Raw genomic sequence first — 18,398 nt, 5'->3', positions numbered from 1 at the left:
GATATACTTTTCCATATCCTCGTATGAGTTATTCATACACCATAGCCTGTATCATTTCCTTACAGAAGACGGCAACCCCTTGGCGTATCCTCGTGTGAATTACTCACACTTCCTAGCCTACAGCATTTTACTGTAGAAGACGGCAACCCCGTAGAGGTGTGCCTTGCGCAGCCTCATACGACCTTGGTCGTACACCATAGCCTATAGCATTCCCTATAGAAGACGGCAACCCCGTAATCCACCTTTTTGTGTGGTTTTTAATCAACAATTGTGACGCTTAGGTCACAATTGTCTCTTTTAATTATTACCTGCTAATTATCTCTACCTGCATCATTGAACCAGCTATTTATAGGTAAGTATAACAATTCTATCATTATTATAACTTTTTCAACCTCTTGTGCTTATCACTCGTTGGCTTGCTAGGCAAATACTTGTAATCTAATTTCTTTTCATATAATTTATATTGCCCCACGACTCCCGATCCTTCATATGCCTTTTGCGTATATAAATTCAAGGCCAACCGGTCGTCTGGTCCTTACGAACCGGGTAACACCAGGATCAGTTACCGAATAATTAGCCCGCTGGCTAAAAGGGACACGGGCTTATTTCTTACGAAAGTCAGAAATAGGTAACGGACGGTTGATTCACCCACTATTAAAGGGGGTGGACCTCAACATCGTTTCAATATGTAATATAACGCGCCATGTTGCGACGATAGCGACCACAATTTTTAATAGATCTTAATGAAACTTGGTTCACTTATTCTATGAACGATTAGCTTGGTTAAGTTCGAAGATGAGCAAAATCGGTCAACTAGTTTAGAAATGGTGAACATTTGAAATGCAAAAAAAAAAAAAATTCTACTTTTTTGGTTTTTTTAGTAAATAACTTTTAACGGGTATATCTATCCTTGTCACATAAAAAGAACTTGATAGCCGATAAAGTAAGCTATATTTTCCTTTTTTGATTTTTTGTTTTACGATAATTGTTCGACTTTTAATAAGGGTTCAAAGTCACATAATTGACTTATGGTGATAATGCCATTGTTTATATCTTTAAAAATTTTTGATGGATGATTATTAAATTACATATACTTATTAAAAGTGGAACAATTACGTAAGAAATCTACTTCCATTTCGGATGCCGAATGGCCTTTTTTTTAGTAAATATATACTTGTTACCAGTGCTCAAATAATTAAAGGACTCAATATTACAATTAATTACTTATCATTATGCTCAATATTTTCAAATAAATAAAAAGTTATATTTCGCTCAGTAGCCTCTGCAATCATGCTACCACGTGTTAAACACATAAATTAAATTCAGTGCAATTTAATATGAGCTCATTTAATTCAGTTACTTCAGTGATCATTATTGTTAAAACTCAATAATTAAATTATTATGTATCTAGTGGTATTTAAAAATAGTAATGAACGTGTTCAATAATTAACTTCGCTCGATAACCTCTGATTTTATGTTACTTTTCATTCTGACATTTTTACAATCAAATCAGTGTTCAACTAAACTCAAATTAATTACTTAAATTATTTACATTAATTGCTCGAGCTCAAGTTCACAATTTGCATTCATTTAACTACGTATTCACGAGCTCAGACAATTAACAGTATTAATCAATTAAATCAACGATTTGATTTGTAAACCAGTGATATTTTGTGCTGTGAAAAATAAAAATATTGATATATTTTTTAATATGCGTATTTTTCCAACATCCTAACCACGAACCAGTCCTGGCATGCATTTATTTTACTATTATTACAACACTGACTATAGGTTGAGCCTTGGCCCTGTTGTCACTTGCCGAGCTTCGGCAGCTGAGCGTTGGCCCAATGGTTTGATTACGTTGAGTCAAGTCTTGGCAGCTAACCATTGGCCCAAGTCTACGCCGAGGCTTGGTTCAATGGTTTCATTAAATTAAGCCGAGCCTTGGGTAGTGACCATTGGCCCGAGCTTTGGCCAGGGCCAGACCCTATGTTTTGATTTTTGTTAAATCGAGCCTTGGCCGCTGACCATTGGCCCAAGAATCAGCCGAGACTGGGCCCGATAGTTTAATTTTTGTCAAGCTGAGCCTTGGCAGCTGACCATTGGCCAATGCCTCAGCCTGGGTTAAATTTTTATTTAATATTAAAATTAGCAACTTTACATGGATCTATATATGTAGCGTTGCTACAATGATAAGCGATCAATGAATTTTGGCAATCTACGCCGAACATCGATTTTTCTATTTTCCGTCTTTGCATCATTCGTAGAGACACAATAAGTTATACCACTGGACTGCATACACGCATCTAAGCATTTTTCTATTGTCTTCTTAATTTTACTGTGTTGCATTCGTTTGATAAATGAAAATATTTATTCATAACATAATTGGTTGGTTTAAATAATTTATTAATTATATTTAATATTACCTTAACCGCTATAATTAGTGACACCCAGACGTTTGGTGAAACCCTATCACGCATCTAACGTCCTCCACATCCACATTAGGCACGTCCCTCTCTTCACAGGACGAAGTGCGACTGTACTCTTAAAAACTGAGAAACAAGTACGCCCACTTGTGTGATGACTCGGACTCAGACAATTCTCGCTCCTGGTTCGTTCTTTCCTTCGCAGGTTGAGTACACACTATCCTGCCACAAAAGAAGTTGTCAGAACGGCTACGGATGCAAAACACCAAAGACCTCAACGTTATTTCCAAGCTGTTAATGCTTTCCTCTGACTGTTCATCCCACTCTACCCATTTGCGCTAATGCTTTATTCTGATTGGCTATATTGTTTAATTAATAACGATTTACCTGTTCATCGGGTGGAAAATCGTAGAAAACTTTTCGTCTCAGAATTTTGTCTTCTATCTAGATTTCAAGTCTCGGGCGAGACTTGTGGAACACCCTGTATATATATATATATATATATATATATATATATATATATATATATATATATATATATATATATATATATATATTAGGGTGGCTCATTTGAAACGACTATTTTTTTTTTTTTGGTCCATTGACGGAATATTGTTCTAGACATAAAAAAAAAATTTTCCACAAAATTTGAACCCTTAATTTTAATTTTAAGAACTCGCTAATTGAATTTGAAATTTTCCCATTCATTTAGCATGTAAAGTGGAGGTTTTTTTTTTTTAATTATCTATAGCTCTGCTGCATTTCACGTTTTTTTACTGTCCATAGGCAGAAGTTATAGGCAAACCTTTATACTTCAAAAGTTCCTACAGTAAAATTTATGTGACAGGAACGGGGTCAGAGTTAAAAAATGTAAAAGTCGATTTTTATCGATTTTTGCGTATTTTTTGAGTTTTTCGTAGAAAATATTGTAGTTACCGAAAAAAGGTAAATGACAAAATTGTAGGAAATCAAATTTGCTACAAAAAAGGTCCTGTAAGCCAAGGCTGTAAAATCTGTTGTTTCTGAAATAAATTGAATTATACATATGAAAATTCAAGATATCTTTGCAGTATATGGTTTGTTAAATTAATAATTTAATTTTCATTTATTAAATGTTTTTTTTGAACATCATATTACTTTTTCATAAAAATATAACTTAAAAAAAATTTATCTATATGGGGCATTCCACGCCAAATCGGACGGTTTCAAAAATTGATTTTTCCGATTTTCTTCGATTTTTGGTATTTTTTAGTACCCCTCATAAGAGGCTTCCCGGTAAATTTTGAGATCTTTTTGATTAATGGTTCAAAAAATATCGAATTTAAAAAAAAAACCGCTCTTTTTATGGTTTTTTGATCATAACTTTCGTAATAATGGTCGAAATTCAATGTTTTTTTATTCAAAATTTTCGTTTTGAGTTGGCCTTTTCAGACAAAAATGCATAACAAATATACAAAATGTTTTTGATCGAGATTTTTGAATTTTAAGTTTTCAACCGTGTTCCAAAATTTTATATAATTATTCGAAAAAGCGACGAAGCTATATTCACTAAGGAGTCCTCTAGTTCATAAAACAATCGTTAATGTAAAATTTTTGAAAGAACACGGAAATAATTAAAAACGTTTGTGATACAGTTTTGTCGCTTTTCCGAATAATTATATGAAATTTTGGAGCTCCTATAGCAAATCTAATGTTTCTTTTGCTTCGAAATAGTTGCTTTTTAAAAACTAAAAGTATTTATTATAACAGCTTATAAATAGCATTAACTTTTACTTACTGCTTTTAAATCCCTACTCAGAACGAAAAAATATCGGAATCAATTTATAATATTCAAGAAAAACAAGTGTACAATGTCAAAAATCGGTACTGATAATAATTTATAGCAAAAAAAAAATTTTTTTTAATTTCGAAAAATCGAAAAAAAATAGTAATTATGGAAGGCCCACTACTGGACCGGGCTTAAAAGTTGCAGAATGGATAGAAGTTTAAGATAGGAAATTCTCAAGAAAATCGAAGGATACACCCTTTTTTAAAAACACGGTTGAATACTTAAAATTCAAAAATCTCGATCAAAAACATTTTGTATATTTGTTATGCATTTTTGTCTGAAAAGGCCAACTCAAAACGAAAATTTTGAATAAAAAAACATTGAATTTCGACCATTATTACGAAAGTTATGATCAAAAAACCATAAAAAGAGCGGTTTTTTTTTTAAATTCGATATCTTTTGAACCATTAATCAAAAAGATCTCAAAATTTACCGGGAAGCCTCTTTTGAGGGGTACTAAAAAATACCAAAAATCGAAGAAAATCGGAAAAATCAATTTTTGAAACCGTCCGATTTGGCGTGGAATGCCCCATATAGATAAATTTTTTTTAAGTTATATTTTTATGAAAAAGTAATATGATGTTCAAAAAAAACATTTAATAAATGAAAATTAAATTATTAATTTAACAAACCATATACTGCAAAGATATCTTGAATTTTCATATGTATAATTCAGTTTATTTCAGAAACAACAGATTTTACAGCCTTGGCTTACAGGACCTTTTTTGTAGCAAATTTGATTTCCTACAATTTTGTCATTTACTTTTTTTCGGTAACTACAATATTTTCTACGAAAAACTCAAAAAATACGCAAAAATCGATCAAAATCGACTTTTACATTTTTTAACTCTGACCCCGTTCCTGTCACATAAATTGTACTGTAGGAACTTTTGAAGTATAAAGGTTTGCCTATAACTTCTGCCTATGGACAGTAAAAAAACGTGAAATGCAGCAGAGCTATAGATAATTAAAAAAAAAAAAACCTCCACTTTACATGCTAAATGAATGGGAAAATTTCAAATTCAATTAGCGAGTTCTTAAAATTAAAATTAAGGGTTCAAATTTTGTGGAAAATTTTTTTTTTATGTCTAGAACAATATTCCGTCAATGGACCAAAAAAAAAAAAATAGTCGTTTCAAATGAGCCACCCTAATATATATATATATATATATATTAGGGTGAGCCAAAAAAATCAACCTATCGAAATTATGTCTTAAAAAGCACCTATATATCTAGAAAAAAATTCTCCCATTGGGCAAAATTTTTAGCTCAATTTTAAAAGGTGTCGGTAGCCATCTGAAATTTCCCATTTAAATAACATGCAAACAAATTTTTTTTGATTAAAAATATTCTAACTTTTGAACCATGTGAGTCAAAAATTCGGCTCTAGAATATTCTTGTAGGGAATTAAATTTCTTAAAAGAAAGTCTTGGGAGTCGAATTTGTAAACTTGATACTTCGTATTATCAAAAAAAATTTGTTTGCATGTTATTTAAATGGGAAATTTCAGATGGCTACCGACACCTTTTAAAATTGAGCTAAAAATTTTGCCCAATGGGAGAATTTTTTTCTCGATATATAGATCCGTTCTAAGACATAAATTCGATAGGTTGGTTTTTTTGGCTCACCTTAATATATATATATATATATATATATATATATATATATATATATATATATATATATATATATATATTGAGACAATGCGAATTGACTTTGTCATTTCAGCCTTGCGGTTTCCGTTTTTATCCGTCTCGTTGCCGTCTGATATTGTACGTCATATTGCCGTGGTCACATAATGAGTCTTTACGTCGACACATGTCCGACAGGGTGAGGTGGGGATGGAGCTCACCGGCAGGCCCTAGACCCTTAATTATCGGTCAATCACTTCGATCCTGGATCAACTTGCGTATAGACGTTTTCTTAATTAATTATCCAGTATCTATTCTGGCAATTGTACTTGCGAGTTTATATTTCATATCTTACTGCAAATTAGCTTGTAATGTTATTCCTTCTTAGTTAGTTATTAGTTGTAGTAAATAAGATTTAAGCAAATACATTTTTCTGTACGTTGCCGGCGATATACTCGCATTACAAATAATATCAAATCAGATAATAAATTGAGTGTGTTATTCCACGTAAAGGTATATTGTATTCAGCGTAAACCAGGACTCTCCTGATTTTTTTATCTTTCGAAAACGTTATTGTAAGTACTTGAGATTTATTATAATTGGCAATAAACTTGCATAATTTTCAATATAAATCTTTCACATTATACCTCGTTTCTCATCCCATCTATATCCTAAAATACTGGTAAAAGGGTTGAATAAACCATCAGTATTCCCGATGAAAAAAGATTTTGTCTAATCATATATGATCATGCATAATTGTCTATATATGATCAGATCCACAAATTGGCCAGGTCTGATCATACATAACTTGATCTGTTTATATATGAACAGATATGTTCATATATGATGATCATGCATGAACGAATATAGTCATTTTTAGAATCTCATTTAGAATATCTGTAAATTATTAATTAAGTTAATTAGGATTTATTGTCTTCATCAATTTAAATGTTGGTTAAATTTAAATAATAAAAAAAAAAAAAATTATCCGTTGACTACTATTTTACTACGAGGTCACCCGTCCAATTAATGTCCCACGCCGATGCTGCTTAACTTTGGTTATGGATGGATTGTAGTCTGATCCTCTAGTCTGTTCTACACTTATAATTAAGAAAAGTTTATGGCATTACTTAACTCAAATAATCAAATCGATACGTTATACTTTTAAATTGCTGCCGAAACCTTTGAACATTTTTAAAGTATTGGGGATTTAAGTTTGATTGATAGTTGACAGAATAAAAATTTAATAACTTTGATATTTAAAAATTTTCATATTATTTAATATATATTGTAACGAGGTTAATGATACCTCATTATCATACCGTGATAATGGACGATTACCGAGTTTATTTACCATGTGTTATTTAATTTACCTGCTAACATATTGACTAATTATTATTATTATTTCATAATCCTTCTCCATTTGTGTTTTAAATGGAAGGGATGCGCACCACGTCGACGCGTAAGCATTGACGTGAATCTATGAAAAGGCCTGCGCCCCGATTATCATCAGCTTTAGTTTCTCACCTTCAATTTCATTATGTCTTTATAATAAATAAGATTTATATTTTAACTTCTTTCTTTTAACTTTTAACTACCTGTTTACGCCTGAGTATCCAGTAGTATCTAAGTACTCCCTTAGATAATAATATAATCATAAACTGCAATGATTCATTTCGTGTAAACCTACCTACACATTATCCTAGCCTACAGTACCTGCCTGTAGAAGACGGCAACCCCGTAGAGGTGCATACCTGCTGTATCCTCATCCTAGCCTATAGTACCTGCCTATAGAAGACGGTAACCCCGTAGCGATGTATACCTGCTACATCCTTTTCCTACAATACCTGCTTGTAGAAGTGTGTACCTGCCACGATATTTTCCCACAATACCTGCTTGTGGAAGCGTGTACCTGCCACGATATTTTCCCACAATACCTGCTTGTGGAAGCGTGTACCTGCCACGATATTTCCCTACAATACCTGCTTGTAGCTGTACCAGACAATTGTGATACTGAACTCACAATTGTCTTAAGTAATTACTGCTCATATTTGTCAATACCAGTGAATCAACAACTCAAAGGTAAGTATAATAACACTTATTATACCTTTTATAATATCTTGTGCTTCTCACTCTTTTGGCTTGCTATGCAAATACGTGTAGTCTACCTTCTTTTCATATATCACTTATATATAACTTGCCCCACGACTTCCGATCCTTTATATGCACTTGACATATATAAATTCAAGGCCAACCGGTCGTCTGGTCCTTACGAACCGGGTAACACCAGGATCAGTTACCAAATAATAAGCCCACTGGCTAAAAGGGACACGGGCCCATTTAATTAAAATGGGTAACTTCACCCGTTCTTCGGTTGATTCACCCCTACTAGAGGGGGTGGACCTCAACATCGTTTCAATATATATATATATATTTATTGGAACTATATATATAATTAAATATTTATAGGTTTCATACTAATAAAGTCTGATCAGATCCAATCATATATAAACTTATGCACGGCTGTACATGAATTTATATTAGCCATGTCTGATCAGATCTAATTATATATAGTCCTATATCTAATTACACTAATGCAAAAAATTTAAGGAGCAGAAAAATTTTATAAATTTTTTAGTGATTGTTGGAAGGCTGTAACTTGGTGAAAAATGATCGTATCAAGATTTTAAAAAAAGCATATTATAGCTTGAAATCTCTAGTTTTGGTGCATTTTTTTCAAAATTTTTTAAAAGCTCCGGTTATTGCGCAAACATGAGAAATACTGATAGACAAAAAATTTCTTAATTTTTTTTCTTTTTTCCGAAGAGCCTACGGACCGCGAAAAAATTCTTTCAACTAAACGAATGCATAGTTCGTTTAGCAAATTTATTCAGCTTCAATTTGGTTTTTTTTAACCTCGTAGGACGATTTGTCGCAGAGATATCAGCCTTCAAACAGAAAATGATCTTTTTGGCTTTGATCATCGATATTTTCGGTACCAATGATCGCACAGAAAGTTGAAGGGCGGCGATAAAAACTTGAATAAATTCTCTACGAGACCCTGTCATCATTTTTTGGAAAAAAAATTTTTTTCATTTTTAACATCCATTAGAAGTAAGTACAAAAAAATGACTTTTTTTGGTTTTTTAGTAAATCAACCGCTACTCTGCAAATATCGATAAAAAAAATAATGTTGCCAGGGACTTTTTTAGCTTAATGTACTCCTCAGACCCCTGTAAATTTTTAAATTGATCTATCGAACCGTTTTTTGGGAATCATCAATCAAAGTTTAGCTAAACAATTAAAGGAGCAAGTTTTGTTCCTTTAATTGTGTAATCATAATCAAAATGAAAAAAATTTTTTTTTTCGACTTTTCTCAAATTTTTGCGTTGGTGACTCAGCAAATGCAAGGAAATGACAAAAAAAATAAAAAATGTCAAAAAAAAATTTAGAACACAAAAAAAAAGTTTCAATTTCTTTTTCTTCTTTTTTTTTCTTGACGTTTTTTATTTTTTTTGTTATTTCCTTGCATTTGCTGAGTCACCAACGCAAAAATTTGAGAAAAGTCGAAAAAAAAAATTTTTTTCATTTTGATTATGATTACACAATTAAAGGAACAAAACTTGCTCCTTTAATTGTTTAGCTAAACTTTGATTGATGATTCCCAAAAAACGGTTCGATAGATCAATTTAAAAATTTACAGGGGTCTGAGGAGTACATTAAGCTAAAAAAGTCCCTGGCAACATTATTTTTTTTATCGATATTTGCAGAGTAGCGGTTGATTTACTAAAAAACCAAAAAAAGTCATTTTTTTGTACTTACTTCTAATGGATGTTAAAAATGAAAAAAATTTTTTTTCCAAAAAATGATGACAGGGTCTCGTAGAGAATTTATTCAAGTTTTTATCGCCGCCCTTCAACTTTCTGTGCGATCATTGGTACCGAAAATATCGATGATCAAAGCCAAAAAGATCATTTTCTGTTTGAAGGCTGATATCTCTGCGACAAATCGTCCTACGAGGTTAAAAAAAACCAAATTGAAGCTGAATAAATTTGCTAAACGAATTATGCATTCGTTTAGTTGAAAGAATTTTTTCGCGGTCCGTAGGCTCTTCGGAAGAAAGAAAAAAAATTAAGAAATTTTTTGTCTATCAGTATTTCTCATGTTTGCGCAATAACCGGAGCTTTTAAAAAATTTTGAAAAAAATGCACCAAAACTAGAGATTTCAAGCTATAATATGCTTTTTTTTAAATCTTGATACGATCATTTTTCACCAAGTTACAGCCTTCCAACAATCACTAAAAAATTTATAAAATTTTTCTGCTCCTTGAATTTTTTGCATTAGTGTATATATGGGTTTTTATCAGTCATGTCTGATCAGATCTAATCATGTATAGATTTATATATGATTATAAATGGAGTAATAACAGCCCCGTATGATCATATCTAATTATACATAGACTCATATATGATCAGATCAAATTATGTATAGGCTTATATATACTCAGATCTGATCATATATAGACTTAAGTATGAATATATTTGGGGTCATAACAGCCAGGTATGATCAGATCTACTTATATATAGACTTATATATAAATAGATCTCATCATTTATAGACTTATATATGGGCTTATAACAGCCAGGTATGATCAGATCTAATTATGTATGGGGTCATATATAATTATATATAATTATATATGACCCCATATATAATCATGCATGATTATATATAACTTTCTATATGATTATATATAATCAGATATGATCATGTATATGAACATATATAATCATATATGATTAGACAAAATCTTTTTTCATCGGGTTATTAGTTAAGTCATAAGTTAGAAATCTATAAAAATAATTAACAATTTATAATAAGCCGTAAGGTAAGTTGATAAGTTTTTTTACATACATTGCCGAGTTTGGACAAGCGCAGGTTCTTACTTTGCTCTGTCCCAGTAACTAAAAATTTCGTAGAAGCCAGCCTAAGCCAAGGTTCAACCTGCAAATCCCGGTGGCTGCTGGTAAGAATCGCAAAGAGAAAAGGCGATTTGTCTCAACTGGCGCTCGAACATGGACTTTGCAGTAGTTCAAACAGGCAACAAAAAATTCTATTAATTTTTCTCACGGCTTTACAGAAAAAAAAATCAGTCTATCAATTGACCCTGTGGGCCAGACCCGAAACTTCCCGCTGTTTTCGAGCTCAAGAACCTCGAAAATATTATTGTGAAAACATTTTCGAGCTCGAAAATACGTTTGTGTGCTGTTGTTTTCGAAAAAAAACGTTTTTTACTATTTTTTATCCAACGATATCTCTCAAACGAATAAACCGATTGAGACGGTTGAGGTTGCAATCGACGTATTCTATCGAGTTCTAGAGCTGATAAGATTTTGGAATTTTTTACTTCAGTTGTTTCAAAGATATTCGCAAAAAATCGTTTTTCACCATTTCTTTCTCCCGCGATAACTCTCGAGCGAATTATCCGATTGAGATGGCTAAGGCGGCAATCGACGCGTTTTATTGAGTTCTAGAGCTGATTAGATTTTGAAGTTGATCGTATAAGTCGTTTCTGAGAAATCAATAAAAAACTAAAAAAAAAAAAATTTTTTTTTTCGTAATTCGCCAATATTTTCGAGTCTACTTGATCAAATGATCTTAAATTTTTCAGAAAAGTTGATGGCCAACAAGCTCTTTCGATTGCCGCCTTAACCATCCAAATCGGTTCATTAGTTAAAATGTTATAGACCGGTCACACACATACATACACACATACACACACACACACACACACACACACACACACACACACACACACACACACACACACACACACACACACACACACACACACACACACACATACATACATACATACATACATACTTACAGACACTCGGACATCATTCTGAAAATAGTCAGAATACCTTCCTAGGACCTCAAAACGTCGACATCTGATGAAATTTCGATTTTCGCAAATAGGGGTGAAAACAATAACTTCCCAATTTTTCGAAAATCCTCGATTTTCTTAGCGGGAAGTTAAAAATTTCATAAAATTTTCAGTAATAGTTTTTAAAAATTTCTTACCAGTATCAAAAAAAAATATCTATTCCTCTACATTTATCATAGCGTCACATGTCACAATCCATTACCATCATCCAATGTCACCATATAATTAATCTCCAAATTTTTCTTAATTATTATAAATTATCTGAAGTAAAATCAAATCATATTTGTCATTGTTATATTGTGTGCCGGTTTCGTTCCTATAAACTTCTCGTGCACTTTAACCTTGAGCGTATACTGGCTGCACGCGTCGCTATCTGAGACACCAGTATTTGTTATCTTTACAGTTTGCAGTATATTTTCTTTACACTTTACAGTATATTTTCTAAAGTACAGTAAATCCCTTTTTTTCGTGACACAAAAGATTATATTCGTTTTCGATTTAAAATAAAATATCTTTTGCTCGACAAAATAAAATAAATACTTAAACAAACTACAAATAAAATCTTTGCAGTGATAAATAAAAATTTATTAGTCATCAAGAATTGTAATAACCAAAGTAAATCATTAACTACTCTATCCAATAAATAAATAATCTTCACAGCTTTGAATTAAATTTCAATTTGATAATTATTGACAAAACAAATTTACTTATAATCCAACAAAAATTTTAATAGTTCGGATTGAACAAAAGCATCAATTATAAAATCTTGATAAATCATTTCTGCAAAGAGTTTATTTTCGATTAATGAAAAATTTTTGGTCAAATTATGCTGTTAGCGAGGACGCCGACTTTACAACTACCTCCTTCGGTCAGTTCAGCCAACAACCCCACTGATCTCTTACATTTCCCTACTACATCGGGCGCGGCAATCGCAAGTACGAGCGCAATGGATGATCTCGTTGGGCTCATGCAGCGTGACGATGTACATAACAGCACCGGATGTACCCAAAATTCAGCTAGAAATAATCATAATAATGTCGCGACCACCAGCGCGGGCGGTAATGTTAATGTTAACCCCTACAACGTTAGTGGGGTTGTACCGATTTCTGAGTCTCAGAATACAACCTCTGTTGCCGTATTACAAAACGTAGTTCTGGGACTACAAACAGTAATCGAAGCACTGCGGGCCGAACGTCAGCACTTACTTCGAATATCGAGTACGGTTTGGTGACCCTTGGGTGCACCATCACCACCCTTAAATATTTGGCCTAACGCGTCAAGCATGTGGGTGTCGAGAGAGTTATTTCCCGCTGATACTGTGACGTCACAAGCAGCAAACCCCCTCTTTACTAGTCATGTTAATTTACATTCACATGCACCCATTCCGACAACGCAAGCGAGCGGACTGCAGTTCGCCATGCCTAGTTTACCTGCGCGTGAACCGTACGCGCACCCGATGATCCCACCACCAATTCAAACGTTACCGCCACATATGAATCTCCAGTCTTCGCTTCCATACACACACACACACAATCACACAGTGGTAATAACGTACCAGCACATGCGAACATATACTCTCGAGTTCTATTGCCGTCTACCTATCCACCAGCACAGCCGTCAGTGTGGTATAGTACTTATACAGTCCCGGCGGGAAATTCAAATACGAGCGGATCCAATTCTATGCAGTTATATGATCTTAGTCGGCTTGTTAAATCTTGGAATATCTCGTTCCCTCCTCGTAATCGATCTTCTCCTATTGGCAAGGTGCGCGACGGAAACGACATCTGTCGACCGCATTAAATCATCCTCTAAAAGCGCAGAGATAATACGGCAAATTGATATAAACAAATAATTAAAATTTATAAAAATCGTGAAATATATGTGCAATACCACACTTGAAAGGTGGAAAAAAATAAATAGGATTGTATTAAAAAAGTAAGTATAAAAAATTTAAATAAATATTAAATAAATATTCTTTCGCACTGCATAAGGTTAGCTTCTGATAATAATAATAACAACAACAATAATAGTCATAGTAACGAAAGAGTTCAAATAATTATAATTATTTTAAATTTGAAAACATTAATTTGCATTAAGTAAAGAAATCAAAATGATTTCAATTATTTGTAATTTTAAATTTTGAAACTCTAGAATTTAAAAAACTTTGTGTTAAAAATTTTTAACAACTATTTGTTCTCATTTTTTAACACTGCTTTCATATAACAATTCACAACATAAGTGCGATTTAACGCGTGTTTCGTCCACTGCGGGCGCTGTAGTAGATTCGGTTGTCCTTACCCTATATCCCACACCTTGCCAATTGGTGCAAAGAAATATTTAAAATTAATTGAGCAGCGGATGGTTAGCAACGATTTTTCCTTCCAAAAATTTTCAGGCAGTTTTAACAAACACCCTTAACGGCGACGTACTCGAGTGGTACTATAAAAATGAAGGTTTATTTCATAGCTGGGCGGCTTTCAAAGAATTTTTTAAGATTAGGCAGGTTCAGCAAACAGATGAGGTGGTGTTGCAGGGGATTTATTCGGCAAAACAAAGCAGCGACGAGACAGGAGTTACGTTTATTAATCGCATGCAAAGCGTTTTTGCAAAACTCGAAGATCCGTTACCACAAACAAAACAAATTCGAATTATAACTTCGCGATTTAATCCTCATTTCCTTCAAAAATTTTCGGACACCACAATAATGACGTACGCGGAATTATATACACGGGTCAGTGCTTGGCAGCCGACGGCTGATGCGCTGATCCCTCATTTCAAAATTCCTAAAGAAAATAACAGTAGAATCAAAACGCGTAGTCAATTGAATTCCATCAAAGACTCAGAAGCAGATCAACTAAACAGTATAGGGACGGTACAGTCTTCTACCTCACCCGGTAATAATAACTTTGCAAACAATAATTCTAATAGAAACAATAATTTTAATAGAAATAATAATTTTAACAACAATAAAAATTTTCATAATTCTAAATACACTCAAAATCCTGCACAGTCAGATTCATCTAGTAAAAATTTGAATTCTGAGTCTTCTACCTTATTAAATAACTTTAAGTCTATGATGAAAACCATTTTAGAAAAATTAAATCAAACCGCTGTAAATACGTCACCGGGAGAAGTCAATTCAACCCCAGTATCACCAAATATTACACCAAAAGCTCCTGTCTGCGGTCGTTGTGGAAGAATTGGTCATGTTGCTGAAGTTTGTTGTGGGCCCGTAACTGATGAGTTGCGTATTAAAGCAAGATTGCCTCTTCATGCTCGTCCTCCGATTCCAAAAAACGCGTAAGTGCCCTGGTAGATACCAACCACCTTACCAGGGCTTCTGTGTCAACTAATAACTCGGATAAGCTCATTGAAATTAATAATGATAAACCTGTTTCGTCGCAATTAAATCCTGATGCTCCTAAATTTATGATTAGCAATGGAAAATTCTTTTTAAATTATTCTACTGCTGCTGATGCTCCAAAATTGGTCGGTAACGTTGCAGAAAATCTCAACGTTGATTTCATTGACTTGTCAACTCCTCTTGATCAAATTACTGACAAGCCGGCAGATGCAGAGTCCAATTGGGAGACGAGTTCCGAAGCTTCTCAGCAAGTGCGAAATATTAAAAAATCAAGAACTGAAAACTCGATGAAAACCTTAAAATCAAAAATTAAAATTCTATAACCCCGGCGCGTGGTCCTTAAATTAAAACTAATAAAACTCAATTAAAAAATTCTTTACTTGACCTCAAAATCGAAGAACGGCAACGGCAAACTGTCACGAAGTTTGAGAATGAGTCAGAGACAGACGATACCCCTCTCTGTGATCTAATGGAGGATAGTAGTCCTTTATATGACTCAGAGATCGATGAGTATCGCTTTGATTCAAGTGAAGAAATTGCCCATACCCCAAAATTTACGATACAAATTGATGCAGACAATCCACAAAGTACATTACTACCGATGTTCAGTAATGATAATAAATTCGGCTCTATGACGTCTTCAGCAAGCCTTAAAGCACCGTCGACAGTCAGCTGCATGATTGCAAAAATTTTTATTGGCAAATACGAGCTGGAAGCATTACTGGATAGCGGGAGTGAGCGCAGTTATATTTCTGAGGTTGTTTATGAACAAATCAACGAAAATCAACTGCAAGATCTCACGCCTGATCCCACTATCACTCACGGAGTAACGATGGATAACTTCAAGTCCACGCAAACACGTGGTGGAGCGCCATTTAAAATAAAACTAGATGGTCATGATAGCATTACTTGGTTAACTGTCTTATCTGAATTATCTACTCCAGTAATTCTTGGTCTTGATTTCTGATAGCTAACAGATATTCAAGTAAATTCCAAGGAGAATACTTGGAAATGAAATACCAGTAATGTCACTCATTAATTTTTCTCTTGGTCTGGATTTACAAATCAATCAGCATTGAATGTACTATCTTTAGCTGAACGGGTTGATCTTGAAAAATTTTTATCTAACGAATTTGAGAAAAATAAACAAGACCAGTTGGGTCTAACCCATGTAGTTCAACATCGTATTGAACTAACAGATGACACTCCAGTGCGTACTAAACCTTATCGCAGAAGTCCTCCAGTAATGAAAGCCATGCACGACAGAGTTGACGAATTACTTGCGAAGGGTTATATTCAGCCTTCGAATAGTGCTTGGGCAAGTTCACCGGTAATGGTACTAAAGAAAAACAATACTTGGCGCATGTGCATCAATTACCGGCCATTAAATAAAGTAACGAAAAAATCTGCTTATCCGTTACCGATTATGCACCGCATCTTATCAAGTCTTCAGGGTGCGAAAGTAATTTCGGTACTTGATTTCAGTTATGCCTTCCATCACGTTTTGGTTGAGCCAAACAGCCGTCAATATACCTCCTTTTGTGTATATGGACGAGGGTTATTTGAATGGATCCGGATGCCATTTGGTCTTACTAATGCACCTAGTACTTATCAAAAAGTCTCTGATACGGTACGACGAGGAATCATTGAGTAGTTAAAAACACAGTTTTCTAATACCCCGGGAAAAAATGATCAGACCTGACCATGCCTGTTCATGTATGATCAGGCCTGAAATCAGACCTGATCATGCCTGTTCATGTATGATTAGGCCTGAAATTAGACATGATCAGGCCTGACCATACCTGTCCATGCCTGTTCATGTCTGAAGCGTTAAATACAGTCAGGTCTGATCATGCCTGTTCATACCTGTCCATGCCTGTTCATGCCTGGTCATGTCTGTTCATGCCTGTTCATGTCTGAAGCGTTAAATACGCTCAGGCCTGATCATACCTGTCCATGCCTGTTCATGCCTGGTCATATATGTTCATGTCTATTCATGTCTGAAGCGTTAAATACGCTCATGCCTGATCATACCTGTCCATGCCTGGTCATGTCTGTTCATGCCTGTTCATGTCTGAAGCGTTAAATACGCTCAGGCCTGATCATACCTGTCCATGCCTGTTCATGCCTGGTCATATATGTTCATGTCTGTTCATGGCTGTTCATGTCTGCTCAAAGATCTAAAATTTTGTTGACCAAGAATCTATCACGTATAAGATTTTCATTACTTGAAGTTCATACGAAACTTACTTTTCAACTAAATCTCTTAGGTCAGTGGGTAGCGAGTTACACTTTCGAGCGCAAGGTCCACGGTTCAAATCCTGCACACGCCCGAATTTTTTATTTTTTTTATTTTTATAGCAATAATTATATACATGTATAATTGAATATAGTTATACATAATTATATATAATTATATAGGGTCATTTTTTGTATATAATTTTTTTACCCAGATGGGCATGAACAGACATGAACATACCTGATCAGACCTGAACATGCCTGATCAGGCCTGGTCAGGCATGGTCATTTTTCATGTCTGATCAGGCCTGAAGACTCATGCCTGTTCATGTCTGATCAGGTCTGATCATTTTTTCCCGGGACTGAGGCCGAAAATAAAATTTTCGCTTATCTCGACGACTACATAATTGTCAGTGATGACTTTGTGACGTTTGCTACGTAAATATTAAAATCATTGGGTGTTTGATGTCGCAACACGGAGATTTCTAACGAAAAACAACCCTGGGACCTAGATCTCTCGGATGTCCCACTTATGGTGAAAGCATTGGAGAGATCTGGTGGCGTCACGAAGTGAATGTTTAAGGGTAACCTACCCCATTTGGTACCATACTTTCACTTTACCTTCTAAAACGTCCCCTCCAGAGACTCAGGGTGCGCAGTAGACCCCTAAAATCTGTATATAAACCCCCGAGAATCTTCCAAAGACAGTCAGTCACTCTCAGTTGTAACCAAGTAAAGACTGAACTCAGTAGTGCAAGCAAGTCTGTTCTACGCTCGAATAATACCATCATCCAGGTCTAATTGGCACAGAGAAGTTGATTCACCAAGCGAATTGAGCCCCATGGTGGCAGCGGCAACGCTCAACTTGTGAGTACCCTGCAATCGAATCGCTAAAAGGAATTACGCTCAACTTGTGAGTACGTTCCGAACCTGATTCGAGTCGCGAAGAGACTTGTCCAT

The 18,398-nt window shown here is 34.3% G+C and overlaps 1 protein-coding gene across 4 annotated transcripts in view; it reads right to left on the bottom strand.

The window, feature by feature from the left end:
* LOC130663026 (uncharacterized) overlaps positions 1 to 18,398 on the bottom strand; it is a 490,048-nt gene that overhangs the window by 390,256 nt on the left and 81,394 nt on the right. Inside the window, exon 1 of one of the 4 annotated variants that reach the window (XM_057462057.1) lies at positions 2,427 to 2,653. The exons of the other annotated variants lie outside the window; for them this stretch is intronic. The gene's annotated coding sequence lies outside the window, so the exon portion shown is untranslated. Of the gene's footprint in view, positions 1 to 2,426; positions 2,654 to 18,398 lie in introns of those variants that run through there. 4 annotated transcript variants of the gene reach the window in all.

Source organism: Microplitis mediator, chromosome 2 (genome assembly GCF_029852145.1).
Source record: "Microplitis mediator isolate UGA2020A chromosome 2, iyMicMedi2.1, whole genome shotgun sequence".
NCBI classification, from domain to species: domain Eukaryota; kingdom Metazoa; phylum Arthropoda; class Insecta; order Hymenoptera; family Braconidae; genus Microplitis; species Microplitis mediator.
Note: the sequence above shows the minus strand (reverse complement) of the source record. Positions and strands in the feature narration are given on the sequence as shown.